Source organism: Diabrotica virgifera, chromosome 5 (genome assembly GCF_917563875.1).
Source record: "Diabrotica virgifera virgifera chromosome 5, PGI_DIABVI_V3a".
Classification (NCBI taxonomy): domain Eukaryota; kingdom Metazoa; phylum Arthropoda; class Insecta; order Coleoptera; family Chrysomelidae; genus Diabrotica; species Diabrotica virgifera.
Window position 1 is genome coordinate 110,997,346 of NC_065447.1, and position 13,421 is coordinate 111,010,766.

Here is a 13,421-nt window from a genome sequence, read left to right on the forward strand (position 1 = left end):
TATTCAACATTTTCAAAAATGTGAATGGCTTAAAAATCGCAACAAGGAATGTGAAAACGGTGTCTATGTTATACACAAAAACTAAGGATCCCTTCACTATGCAGGAATCTTCGAATGTTGTATATTCTATACCTTGTTTCAATTGTAACAACGTGTACATTGGCGAAACATCTCGTAATTTCCATAGTAGAGCCATCAGTCACCGTAGTGACATAAAAGTTAACAAAATAAATGCATGTGCACTAACAGAACATGCTATAACATTGAAACATGAGTTCAATTTCGAGGGTTCCTGTATTTTGGCAAGGGAAACAAACCACTGTAAACGCGTTTTTGTGGAAATGTGTTGCATAAAATCTAGCAACTCATGTATAAATAAAAAATCAGATATAGAAAAACTTAGCAACATATATTGTTATCTACTTGCGCAACATTAAAAACCAAAACATAAAAATACTTGTTTGTTTTACAAAACACACATGGACGTATAATGAGTTGCATACTCTTAAGTACAGTTAGTGAATTTGAACACACCTTGTATGGGCCTCTGATGTTTTAAAAAGAACCACAATAATCATAACACTTAATTACTTTTTTATTTGATACTTTTTAATTTGATTGTTTCTTCTTTCTGTTCTCTATGTGTCAGAGTTTTTGACTTACATTATCAGTAGGTTAACATGACAGAATAATTATTGTATTTCTGCTAATTATTCAAAAATTTTAAAATGTATTGTGTCCTTTGTTTTCTGTTTTCAATATTTGTGTTAATTTGAAATGTTGAGCATCATCAAGCTTCTCTTTAATAATCTCAACGACTAGTAGGTTTACTAAAACAATGTAATATTTTAAAATACTTACATTTTTGTTTTATATTACAGAGTCTTGATAAAGGGGTCAAACAACCCCGAAAGCTAGACAAAAAGTCAAAAGAGTGTTTCTTTGATATCCTGGCCAAACTTCTGACTGCAACCCTAATAAACCACTTGTTTGTTATATATATATATATATATATATATATATATATTTACTCCCAGCGTATGAAGTGAGCCACATATCAAAAGAAACTGCGGTTGAAGTGAGGTCCTGTACAAAGTGAGGTCCAGTATACGGACCTCACTTAGTCAATCAATGTAAGACTTTTTCGTAGACATGTACTGATAGCAAACACTGTTTTTTTACAAAAAAAAGTGGGACCTCACTTTGTATGGTCCACATCAATTTTTAGTTCAGAGATTTTCCGCATAGAGGCGCTGACTTTGGCGTATATTTTCTAACCATGTATATTCTATGCCCTGTTGAATAACTTACGATACACATAGTGAGGACCATACAACTGGCAACATCTGTTCAACCAATCTTTAAAACAGTGGATCGTCAATCGTCGCATAAATTCAAACAGTACAAAAATGTTTAATACTTTAATCCTTTTTGAGAGCCTAGGCGCAAAATTTCGGTCGAGTTCTTTTTAAACGCATTTATTTTTTTCGAATCCTGAGATAACTAATAGGTATTTTAAAAAAATTTAAACGCAAAATAGAAAACTACATTATTCCCGAGGGCAGAAAGTCCCTTATAATGAACAAAAAGTTTCTTTTGAATGATATATTTAAAATTAAAAATCAGACTATTTTTTTTCACCCCTGTGACTTATTAAAATAAATATTTATAGAAGTTCTCAAGGACTTTCGACCATGGATAATACAGTAATATTTCTTTCTGCGTTTAAATTTTTAAAAAATACTTAAGGTTTTCTCAGTATTCGAAAAAAATGAACGCATTTAAAAATAATTCGAGCGAAATTTTTGCGCATATGCTCTCAGAAAGGCTTAAAATACTATAAATTTTTGTAATCAGTATTTCAATAGTTATTTATGATATAAGTGTTAAAAGTACACGTTTAAGGCACGCATGTGAAAGTTTGCAGAATGAGCGACAGCGAGTTCTGCAATTCACATGAGTGCCTTAAAAATGCACTTTTTAACAGACATATCATGCAATATTTTTTCTACAAACGTAATTACAGGACAATATCTACAAAAACTTTTACTTGAACTTGACTGACATTCCATTTTTATATTTTTTTGACATTACATCAAAATTGCCTATACGATCAGTACGAATTGCAGTGCCATAAAAATTTTAAAGCACTAGTGCCTTAAAGCAGCGCCGGATAAAGGGGCGGGCGAGCCGGGCGACCGCCCGGGGCGCCAGAATTTGGGGGCGCCAAATTTTGAGAGACGCTGATATATAAATATAATATTTACCCCCCTCCGTGGCTCAGTGGTAAGAGCGCCTGCCTGTGGATCTAAAAAATCCGAAAGGTTGTGGGTTCGAATCTCACCAGGGTCGGAAATTTTTCATTTATTATAAATTAATAAATGAATATAGTTTCTGTCCTCGTGGGATCGGTTCTCACCGGAGGGACCGCAGACGTTCGGATACAATTAGCGTCTCTTTGCAAAGACAATGACGTCGACATTGCAAAGTAACAAGGCGCTTACTCAACACACACTACTTACACATGACACTAGGTACCTAACTGTTCAAAATTACCGTACCTACCATGCCAATGGCCATTAGTTGTCGAGGCATTAGCTAAACAAAAAAAAAATATAATATTTTTTACATTCATTATTTTTTTGGACTTTATAGATTATCTTTGGGCTAAGATTACTCCTAAGACAATTAATATTAAATAATTGTAACAATAAGAAAACTATTTCTAGCTCACAAAAATTCTCAAATAAAAATAATGCAACCTAAAAATTGTTATGGCTTTTAAAGGTCATTTGTCAGGTAATACCTATCACTTTTATGGTATTACAATGTTATACATACATACTTAAAATACACGAAGATCAGATTTACGAAGTATCAACAAATTTATGAATAGTCAGTGATATTATTATACTGCTGCTTGTCATTATAGCCTCAATGGTTAAATAGTTTTGTCTTCCTGTTCTGTAAACTTTGCTTTATCAACATTGTCGTGTGTCCGTGGGTGTGTAATTTGAAATAAAAAAAAACAAACCAGGTATATCTATATGAATTAGAATTGGCAAGTTCTTTTTCATAATATGAATATATAGAAATTTATTTCGAATACTTTGTATGCGTTAAGATGTTTCACTTTTTGCATAAAAACGGCACGAACGACGTATGAAAAAAAGGAATAATAGATTTTTGTATATATCATAAATTGAACGAGTAATTCCAAAATGATTTGTTATTTGAAATATCTCAGTGGCGTACTATGTTTTTCTTTAAAAAAATTCACACCATTTCAACAGTAGATATAAAATTATTAATTTTATGTCAAAAAATGCGCAATAATTACCTCTTAAAACACATCCAATTTCATTTGCATATCTGAACCGGTTTTAGAACAATAAAGAAATCGTCAGTTTGTAAGAAAACTGTCAACACCCCATATCTCGGAAACGAAGTATTTGCTGACATATGCTTATAGAGCAAACTGTCATTATTTTTTCATATAGAATTACCCTTTAAAGTTTGTCGCATTTATTTAGAAACATCCTGTTTTTTCTTGACCACCCTGGATTTCCATAGTTTTTCCTGTATTATTTCACTTGACCGTTATTTTCAGTTCTTTCTGTTTTTCCAGTCCTGCAGGTTTCTTTTCTAATATTGCTTCGTCCATTTTATCTCTAAAAGATTTTCGGGGTCTGTCTCTCTTCCTTCTTATATACTCGATAGGTTATAATGTTAATATAATGTTATATGTTACATACATTTATATTGCAATTCAGTTTGCTCAATTTTCCTCCCGAAAAATTCCCCAACCAATTCAACCTATAAAAATTTTCCCATGTGCTTTCAAATTACCCTAAAAATGGGCGAAAGTACCCCAATCTGGCATCTCTGATTCGTCGCTCGTTGTAGACGGCGTCGGTGTATATTGCGTTGTCAATTGGGATATTCCCAAAACTCCCAAAAGTGATGATCCTACCGATCTACCGACATGTCCCTAGGATCTATCGAGTTTAAAAAAATATCCAAATGACATATTTTACTTAAGAGGAAACAGTAGCGATCAACAGGTAGCGAAAACGCGTTCCAAGATTGCGGCTGTAATTTTGAATATTTTTTCGAGATATGTGGCACACGTATTCGTAATATAATAAAGAATGGCGGTACAGAGCCCAATTTAAAAAATATATTAATATGTGGAAATTACTCTGTAATTAAATACAATAGATATTAAAAAAACGAGCCTGTACCGCCACTAAGAAGAACAAAAAAATACACTTTCTTCAAATAAACTTTTTTATCCGATGCCTAGATTTTGTGTCATTTTGGAACTACTAAAATTTTTTATTTCATTAGTAGTTCCAAAATGACACAAAATCTAGGCATCTGATAAAAAAGTTTATTTGAAGAAAGTGTATTTTTTTGTTCTTCTTAATGGCGGTACAGACTCGTTTTTTTAATATTGTATTTATTTACAGAGTAATTTCCACATATTAATATATTTTTCAAATTGGGCTCTGTACCGCCATTCTTTATTATATTATAAATACGTGTGCCAAATATCTCGAAAAAATATTCAAAATTACAGCCTCAATCTTGGAACGCGTTTTGGCTACCTGTTGATCGCTACTGTATCACCTTAAAAATAAATTCGATAAACCAATTCATCATTTATTGCCATCAAAAAATTTCAGTAGGTAGTATTTTTTAACACGTTTGTATAATACCTTTCATTTCCTAAGAATTATGTATTATTTAAAAATTACATAATGGAGATTCCTAATCGTATTTCGGTATTCACATTTCATACAAGAGTCTCAAAGTACTCATGTATAAACAATTTTTAGATGATTTTGGGAATATCGATTTCAAGCAGATCACATACCTTTTTATGTAAATATTCATGTGTTTCATAAAAGCTGATGTGACACTTTCGTCCAGTTCTTTATTAGTAAATAAAAGTTGAATTATGGTTGTTTGGGTTAATAATTACTTCGCATATTATTTATAATACATATAGTAGGGGAGCAAAGTATGCTAAATGTGCAGTCACTCGAGCGCTTTGGGGACCTATTGGGTTGTGATTATTAGGTTCTAAAACCAAAAAAGTTAAGTAAAATTTTCCATTTTAGTGGGGACTTTCCATATTTTAATTTAATTTTCCATTTCCAACACCCGTTTTCTCCGATTATAGCGCCACCTATCCGTAATTAGAAAAAACGTTTCGAATAAAAGTTGCTTATTTTTACGCAAAGAATCCAAATCTGAAATAAAAAAAGGAGTTCCTATTTAAGATTTTAAAGTAACCCCCCCCCCCCACCTCCGTGGGGGTCGTGTTTGGTACCATTCGATAGATTTCAGAAAAAATATTCAGAAATTGTAGTATATTACCTATAAGCAGTTACCGTTAAGCCGGGTCCAGACTATGTAACAAAACATGTTAAATAACAAAGTTTTGTAACTTGTTACAAAATTTAAAAAAAACAAGTTTTAAAACACAGTGTTGTATAACTTTGTTCTGGTTATATAGCATGTTTTATGTTATCCAACAGATGTCGGTAAACATCAAAGAAAGTTATAAAACCGCACCGCGACTGATCTACACCTAAAAACATGTTATTGAAACATTCTCTGGCATAGTACCTACGCGAGCAGCAACCGTTGGAGTCATATCGCCTTGTTCATTCTGGAGTGATTGTGCTAGATTTTTCTTTGCTCTGTTCACGTAGGGTCATTTACGCGATGAAATTGTCGAAAGAACTGACTACTCATTTAATTGAGCTATTTCGTAAGTAACGAGTATTATGGGATTGCTATGGGATGAGCTACATTTATTGATTTAAAAAACAAATAAAGAACACGATGAATAGACTGAAATAGAAGTGAAAATAGATACAGAAACTGTAGTTAAAACTAATGCACGTACGCCTATAACTCAAGCCAACAAAAGAAAAGCAGTACGCGGAACCTTAACAGCAAATCGGTGCAAATCAACTCTAAATTTGACATAAATACTATTCTCTACAGAGCAGAGTGTTCAGACATAAAACCTGTAACATTCACTTCATTCGCTACACAGATGCAGACTGCTTAATCAGCTACTCAAACAGGCACTCAATCATACAATATATCTGAGCCTTTCTATTCCGTCCACTACACCTACATCCGCTACTTCTCCAGCTACACCAATTCAAACAGACAGTGACACTTAATCATGAACAGGTGAAGACGATAATACTGAGGAATTAAATTTTACACAAATGTTATACTTCCTCTCTGAAACAATGAGTAAAAAGTTTAAAAAATATACTTTGCTAATAATATAACTGTTAATCTTTCTTTTATTGGAATTGCATCTCGAAATGTCTTTCCTGCCTATTTTATGGCCGATGTCATTTATAAGAAATTCAAAATCAGAACTTTCTATTCTTAAGAAGTTTTTAAAACTGCCATCACATTTAATGTCTCCTGTCGATGGGTTTATGTTATCTCTTTCCAGATCAGCTAAAAGAGCTGTACCACTACCTATATTTTGCTCGAGCTGCTAATGAAGGACACATCCAAAATATTAATTTAACACGCCGGTGTCGCCTCCACAATATTACACAAGCTGCTGTTGCTATGAAGAGATCCTCCATACTTATATACAATTCTATATACTACCTAACCTACCAGCTATCCATCTAAAATGCTGCAAAATTTATGCGCATGTTGTTGTTTTGTTTTTTGTTATATAGTCTGGATACTCATGCTATATTATACCAAGTTACATAACAAAGTTGTACAACAAATTTGTTGTACAACTTTGTTATTAGCATGTTTTGTTACATAGTCTAGACCCGGCTTTAGAAGTTCCCCGTTTCAGGAAAAAATATTGTCTTAAGAGCGATAGCCTAGTGACCTAGTGGGTAGACCTCGGATCTCGGATTCGTAAAGCAGAGGTTTCGATTTCAAATCCGGGGTGTGGATCTCCGATTTTTTTATTTATTGTTACTGCATTCATGTCTGTAGACAATGTTGCAATCTATTATGAGCACAATAAAAAAATATAGTAATAAAATAATAAATAAATATTTAAAAAAAAACAAGAAAAAAAAATACAATCACTGGAAGCGAAACTAAACAATACGGAAGAAATATAACCACTGGATTCGGAACTGGATATGGAACTGGATAATATTAGAAAACTGATATTATAATATGTAAGCAGTACGAGCCTAGTAGGCCCATGGCTTGATGTACTATTCTTTTCCACTCCCTTTTGTCAGTCGCTTTTGTTTCCCAGTTCCTTAAGTTAATTCTTCTCATATCTTCTCTAACTCCATTACTCCATCGTGACCTCGGTCTTCCTCTTCGTCTTTTCCCTGCCAATGCACTAGATAGTACCATTCTGGGAATTCTAGATGGAATCATCCTCTGCACATGGTCCAACCATCTAAGTCTTTGCGCCTTAATTACTGCTAGTATGTTAGGATCTTGATAGAGCTCAGTTTTCCACCGGGTGGAACAACAACTCTTGATGTTTTTTTGTTGTGACCCATGTTTCAGAAGCATACGTTACTATCGGCCTTATTACGGTCTTGTAAGTTCTTAGTTTTGCTCTTCGTGATATATGTTTACTTCTTAACAACCCATTAAAAGCAAATATAGCGCAGTTGCCCGACATAATTCTCTTTTGTATTTCTTCTTCACAGTTAGGATCTCTTGTGAAGACAGTTCCTAAGTACTCAAATCTCTAAACTTCTTCGAATTTATACTGTGTTCCCTTCGCTGTTGTCATTGTTATGTATTGCCCCCGAACGAATTGCTTATTTGTTCATTCCATATACTTTGTTTTTGCTTCATTTATATACAATCCTTTGGTTGCTGCCCTCTCCTCGAGTTTCATGACTGTTTCTATAAGTTCTATTTTGCTCCTAGCCAAGATTACCAAATCGTCTGCGAATGCCAAGCACTGATGTTTTTTGTGGTAGATCAGACCTGTTCTATTAATGTTTGCTTCCTGTATAACCTTTTCTAGTAATATGCTAAACATTATAGACGATAATGGATCACCCTGCCGCAGTCATTGTTTGACCTCAAAGCTTTCTATTATAGTATTGTTTATCTTGACTTTATCATACTGATATATCATACTGATATTGTTTAAAAACGCTAATAATATTGATATAAAATGTTAATCAATTTTATTTATTGTTATAAGAATCAAAGGTAAATTGATTAGGCGAATGAAGCCTTAGGTTTCGCAGTCAATATCCCAACCACACACACATGTTGCAATCTATTTCAATACGGTTTATAGTACAAACTATACACTTAGTATTAAAATAGTCTGATATATTTTTTTAGTTGAGGACACTTGTTCACATTGCATTGTTTCAGGATAAGGTGAAATATCTTCAATAAATGGAAAAAAGCATGTATGTCATATATTATAATACTTTCTATACTCTTAATATGTAGTCTCGTATAAATTTGTAGTGACATGATTTTAAGTATAAGAACAAGAAGCTTGCAACAATTTTCAGAGAAAATAGAAAACTAAAACTATTTTAAAATGATTATTCGAAATAAAACATATGATCATATTCACTGTATTTGCCATCTAGTGGAATAACTGTAAAATTAAGTTAGTAAAAAAGGTACATTAAGTTTAATTAAATTAAGTAAATCATCTTGTATACTAAAATTAAGGTTGGAAAATTGTCGTTTCAAAATGAAAATCGACAGGGGCAACAGTACCTATACTAAAATACACTCTGTATAGATAATTATGTCAATGTTAATAATAATGGATAGAGAATTGAATATCCTTTCAAATGAGCTAGCACACGCCCCTATTCCCTATTTAAAAATAAGGGGTGGGGGAAATGGAAAGGAGGGGGTTGACAAATGACAGATATGTATGTACCGTAAAAACTGTGTTCCCCTTAGATCAAAAGTCGGGCTTTTATATTTATATGTTAAGTTCAATATAAATTTCACATAACTGAACTATCACTGTATCCTCCATTTTGATTATTATTGTTCTCAACTAACGCTATTTTCAAAATTCTTGCTTTCCTATCCATCTTTAACGTAAATTATTAAAAAATATAAAACTATTTCTTTATTAACGCTAGTCTCCGATAAGGCTACCGTGATTTAATGCTGAGGTACTAAAATGTTATAAAATTAACAAACAGTACGAGCAAGAACAAAGAGTCCACATCCTTCTTATAACTACAAGTGACTGAAACAACGAAACAATAATAATTCTTACTGTTATACAGAAAAAGGCAGTAGAAACGATTAATCTCATATTTATCGACAACACTGTATGGTCCTCACTTGATGAGCTGTAAGGAAATATACACGTAAAGTTGTCCTCACTTTGTGCGCATAACGAAAAAGTATATACAGTCTCACTTTAATAGCTGCGTGTAATGGCCTCACTTGGGTGGCAATATACTTGAACAATACGGGGCACATATACGTAATCTTTTTTGTGTATACTCGTCATTTTTTAATTGCTATTTACTTGTCAAGGTCACTATGAAGAGTTGAAACGATTATGTCTACGTTTTCTACCGGTCCTCACTAAGTGCGCGTAATGTCAGGACCTCACTTTGATATCTGTGCATAAATATATATATATATATATATATATATATATATATATATATATATATACACAGTACCTACACATCTAAATTACTAAAAACAGGCAAACATAAACGTAAACAAACGGAAGCGAATAATACAAGACTCTGTATTACACACAATACAGTCACAACGATGTTATGTTATTTAAGAACAGTGAAAACTAAAGACCATTGTTTATAAAAGAATTTTTTAAATAATCTTTTTTAAACAATTTTTTTATAATCTTAAATTTTAAGACAGTTTGAAATAAAAAGGAATACTACAGACAGGTGCCTGTTGTTTCTGCCGTCATTTTTACTATCGTATACATAGTTCAAATTACACAAATACACATTATCTCTAAAATATTATATTACATACATTTTTATCGTTGAAATGTTTGTCTGATAATTAACTATTTTGATGGGAAATAAGCTACAATTGAATTGATTATTTTTTCCACCTGTCAAATTCTGACGTTTTTGCTTTTTCAGCCAATCACCACGCGTCGTTCTAGCCAATCATTGAGTGTAATACTGATAAAACAGCCTCTTCCTTGATAAAACAGTCTCTTCCCTGATAAAACTTAAGGTACCCTAAATTTCACATAATACGTACACTAACTTAATGTTTTACGTGTTTACTATACTACATTCGCTCTCGCGAGATTTTTTTTGAGACATTCGGAATAGGAAACCTACAACACAAAAATTCCTACCTCACACTGTTAACTGCTAAAATCAACTCAAATCAACTTAATCTTTCATTAAAAAAAGAAGAATTATTAGAAATAGTGGGAGTGTCTACTAATCTCATAAAATTTTGTGAAGTTTATTTCTACAAAATATTTTTATTTTGTACAATAAATAATTTTCTCATTTGCTACCAATACATTATAATGGTTTAAATAAATAAATATTGATTGGCGTAAGGTTTATGTTATTTTTATGTCTGTTTACTATTAATAATATTGGATATGAGCAGGTGCGTTGGTTTTGTAGTAATTTCCAGTCACTTCTGACAACTGAATTTTTCAAAAAAGAAATTACTAACGTCAGTGTCAAAAAAAATCTCGCGAGAGCGAATGTAGTATAACTTAATTTATGAACAGCCCTGGTACATAGATATTTTAAAAACACTAACCACGATATACTCAGATTTTCTACAGTTTTTATTTTCAAAGTAAATATTTCTAAACTTTTCATAAACGTCAAACAGAACCGATGTAAACCGTACACAGAACACAGAACTAATTCTTCTATTTTGTTGCCGATTTCAACAAACCCATATATATAGTATTTTTACTACAAAAACGTTATTACGTAGGTCAAAATTTTTGACGTAAGAGAACTGTCAAAACATTAGAATGTGACTTTTCATTATTGCCATATTTTTATAAACATGACAATAATGAAAAGTCACATTCTAATGTTTTGACAGTTCTCTTACGTCAAAAATTTTGACCTACGTAATAACGTTTTTGTAGTAAAAATACTATATATATATTACTCTAGATTGCGCCCTGCGATCTTAAAATGGGTAACGGTTGCGACAGAGATAAATGAGCCTATTTGGTCGGTAGTCTCTTTTTAATTTAAGGGGAATATCAACGACGTGAATATCCCACTTTATCGAGTAATATGTGTTGACAGTTGGAGCGGGTGGTGACGGGAAATGGTCTTTGGTCTTCGGACGTGGGTAATCGTGGTTCGAATCCCATACCAACTTTACTTTTTTTATTTTTGTTTAATCAATATTGCGTTTGTTAGATATTTTTACATCTGAAAAATGGACCTAAGTAAATCTAGCAGATAATAAATGTATGTATAGTAAGTTAATATTGGAATACATAATTTGTGAACTGCATAGTAAAATAAAAGTCATTCGTTATTAATATAAATTCGTCCTTATTCGAATGATGTGAATGTTTGTTTTGCTTCTACTTTTTTTAAAAAATTGTAACAATAGTTTCATAAATAAAAATAATGTCTAATTACTTATAATTGAATCGGTCATTTCAAAAACAGCAAAGTCCACAATTTTCAGAAACTAACTTTTTGAGAGGAATAGACTCCTTTAAGATAAACGTTGTGTGCAAAAACGACACCAGTCCAGTAAAAACATTAGCAACAAAACTACAATATAACTCTGAATTTTGATGTCATCCATTTCATCCATCTTTCGACTATTAATAGTTTTCTTTGCTCTTCTGTAAAATTAGGAATATGTGACTCATGTTGGTTTTGAAATGACCGATTCAATTAATAAATCGATGGTACATTATGTTGATATTAATTATTGGTAATTTTTTACGAATATTTTTAACAATTACTTTATACTATTCTACAATTAACTTATTAAAAAAATAACATTGGCTTTTATATTTTTAAAAATCTATAGGTACCTACACAGTTTTTCTTATTTGTTATATATTTCTTTGGATATATTTACTTTAGAGATGTAATAATATCTAATAAACGCAATATTGATTAAATAAAAAATAAAAAAAGTAAAGATTGGTACGGGATTCGAACCAGGATTATCCACGTCCGAAGACAAACGACCAGTTCTCGTCGCCATCCGCTCGAACTGTCAAACCATCTAAAATACTCGACGACAGAGTAGGATAGTGACGTCGTCGATACTCCCCTTGAATTAGAAAGAGACTACCGACCAAATAGGCTCATTTATCTCTGTCGCAACCGTCACCCATTTTAAGATCGTAAGGCGCAATCTAGAGTATTATATATCTATGAACAAACCAGTGTTATCACATAAAAGGATTCGAATATTTACAACGTAATATTTTGGAACAATAGTTACTTTTAAAATACACATTATATTAGTAGAATTAGTAAAATAGTTCTAAAATTACATTCTCCTATTTTATTATTACAAAAACACGGGTGAATAATAATTAAATAAAATGCATTCACCTAGGGGTTAGGCAAAACCAATTACACCACTGCACTGTGGTGAACTCACCCAGCGTAGCTGGGTAAGACCACGAAGCAAGTAGGCCGCGCAATTTTGACCGATTTAAATTTTCGCGATTTAACATCGTCATAATTTAATTTAAACAAAATGGACGTTAGCGTTAGATTTGGTGATAATAATCATGAACAAATAGGGAACTTGCATAAATTTTTAAATTCGAAAAAAATGTTATAAATCACAACAGAACATAATTTAAAACATGTATCAAAGATAAAAAAAGTTTTGTTTGTCTTTCGTTTGGCCCCTAAAGACGATTAAAAATTCAAATTATAACAGGTGGTCCAAAACGCATAGTGACGTCATATAGTTGTGCATGTACATTCTGCACCAACAAAGTAAACAAAATTGTATATAATTTTAAATTAGACACTATAAACGTCAGTAGAAAATACAGTTATGTAACGTCACAAGCGTTTTTGATCGTTTGAACTATTTTACATTGGCTAAGGGTTCTTCTAAACCAAGGCCAGAAAACAGAAAAAAATATATAGATTTTAAATTATCTTCTAAGTTATTATGAGGTTTTACCGCGCGAAAGTTTGGAAATATTATTTTTAAAGGAAACTGAATAATATTACGTAATAAAAAAATGTGTAAGTTCCCTCATAGGTTTAGCATTCGTTTTGACACTGACACTAACTTTTATAAATATATTTGATAATTTCTATTTCTGATATATTTGAGTGTTTTTAAGATATATTTTTTAAAATGACCGAAGAGGGTTTTTGTAAAGGGCAGTCTGATAACTTACCTATAGTTGATATGTGTATGGTGGCTACATATTTTCAAAAGAGTGAAAATTTTTC